We start from the raw sequence: 2304 nt of genomic DNA, 5'->3' as shown, positions 1-2304 counted from the left end.
TGCATTTATACCATCACGGACGTTAGTTCAATAGCGTTTAACGATCGATCCACGGTACAGAATGCAAAAATATGATTGTTAAAATTTTCGACTAATCGGTTCTAAGAGGCGAAGCAATACGCCGCTGGGACTTTGAAATATTTCGGAGCGCACCTAAAGTTCGTTATTTTGGCTAAACGGAGCGAAAATCTGCATTTATACCATCACGGACGTTAGTTCAATAGCGTTTAACGATCGATCCACGGTACAGAATGCAAAAATATGATTGTTAAAATTTTCGACTTATCGGTTCTGGATCACTGAAAAATCAAAAAAAATTATTAATTTTGATTAATTAAATTACATATGTAGTTTTATATTGTTATAGTCTCGTATTTGTTAATGTTTTGTCGTAAGAAAATGCAAAAATATCGTTTTAATGTTTTCGTCTCATCGGTTCTGGATCGCTGAAAAATCAAAGAAAAATATTAATTTTGATTAATTAAATTACAAATGGAGTTTTATATTGCTATAGTCGCTTATTTGTTAATGTTTTACCGTAAGAAAATGCAAAAATATCGTTTTAATATTTTCATCTCATCGGTTCTGGGCGGTTTTAAAATTTTTTAAAATATTAATTAAACCCATGATTTACATGAGAATGTGAATTTATTATGTCCTGCATGTTAATTTATTAATTTTCATGTATAGAACGTTATAAAATGAAAGGATATGTTCGACGATATTTTCAGTCTAAGTTTTACCGTGCCGGCGGGATGGTACGCTCTCACGGCGGTTTGCACAGGCATACGCCTGGGCGTAAGCCCATGCGTCGCCGACCTAGCGGCCGGCCGTTCGGTATTTATAGGAAGGCACTTTCGGTTCGCTCGGACCGGTCGGGAGTAGCGTCGAGCGTGTGGCTCTTTTATGACTTCGGTTGAAAAGCAGTCTACCGCTCCTCGAGAATATACTTTCTCGACTATTCTCGTTCCGGTTTTCCGTTGCGGATTATTATTAATCTCCACACAGCATTACCACGGGTCGGTGTCTAAGACCGAATGGCCCATATGTGGTGAGCCTTGTAATATAAGGCTGGTGACCTGTATGCACTTATAAATGTTGCATACTTGTACAAACTGAGCATCAACTGTCTGTAACCAAAATTTGTTAAAACTGAAAAAGTTATAAGATTGTATAAAATTTTTGAACCAAGAAAGTAGTGTTAGACGAAAATTCGTTCTATCACTTTTAGAAGGGAGACTGTTTGGAAATATTTAAAGTATAAAATACACAAAAGTCCACTGAATTATGAACAAAATTACGTCCCTGAATTTAAGAAAAGTCAAGAGGTGTCAGAAATAAAATCCTCTCTGATACGTTCAGAGAGGAAAATAAGTATGGAGAGAGGAGTAAAAATGAAAGAAGTTTTAAGGCTGGGGAAACTTCTAAAGGAGAGAGATTCCAACATATCTAATATGTACATTTAAAGCAAGTCCAAGGAACTCTCTCCGTTAATGTTTGAAAAGGTGTGTGCAGATGGAGGAGAAATGTATAAAGTACAGAGACGAGGTTGGTGGGCCCGCTCTAATGATAAAGATTATAAAATTTGGTGGCAAAATGACCAGCATGATCACTGTACGCGCTTTCTCGATTTGTATAGCATGCCACTGTCCGCGCTATCTTTTATTATATTGTCCAGCGTGTGTGGTCTACGTGCTTGCACGATGGATGCACGGCGTGAAAGTGATTTTCGTGCTTTATGAGAGGAGGAGGAGAATATTTGGCCTCTATAAGAGGTACAAAATTTATGAAATGTGTGTTACATACAAAAGAGAAATGGCTTAACGTCGATCGGTCTTACAGGGAGGGCCGACGACGAAAATTTAAATTTACAATAATAACTAAGCTCCCTGGTTGATCCTGCCAGTAGTCATATGCTTGTCTCAAAGATTAAGCCATGCATGTCTAAGTACATACCGAATTAAGGTGAAACCGCGAATGGCTCATTAAATCAGTTTTGGTTTCTTAGATCGTACAAAACATTACTTGGATAACTGTGGTAATTCTAGAGCTAATACATGCAAACCAGAATTCCACCCAGAGATGGGAGGAATGCTTTTATTAGATCAAAACCAATCGGTGGCGGACGGCTTGTCCGTTCGTCCATCGTCGGCTTTGGTGACTCTGAATAACTTTGTGCTGATCGTATGGTCATCTAGCACCGACGACGGATCTTTCAAATGTCTGCCTTATCAACTGTCGATGGTAGGTTCTACGCCTACCATGGTTGTAACGGGTAACGGGGAATCAGGGTTCGATTCCGGA

The 2304-nt window shown here is 38.6% G+C and overlaps 1 non-coding gene across 1 annotated transcript in view; it reads left to right on the top strand.

Moving 5' to 3' along the window:
• The first annotated feature begins 1886 nt into the window (after positions 1-1886).
• Positions 1887-2304, top strand: part of LOC143307262 (small subunit ribosomal RNA) — a 1923-nt gene continuing 1505 nt past the window's right edge. The window contains exon 1 of the ribosomal RNA XR_013064451.1: positions 1887-2304. This exon is cut by the window's right edge and continues 1505 nt beyond it. This is a non-coding gene — a ribosomal RNA (small subunit ribosomal RNA).

The sequence above is a fragment of the Osmia lignaria genome, unplaced genomic scaffold, assembly GCF_051020975.1.
Source record: "Osmia lignaria lignaria isolate PbOS001 unplaced genomic scaffold, iyOsmLign1 scaffold0049, whole genome shotgun sequence".
NCBI lineage: Eukaryota > Metazoa > Arthropoda > Insecta > Hymenoptera > Megachilidae > Osmia > Osmia lignaria.
This window is presented reverse-complemented; position numbering and strand designations above follow the sequence as displayed.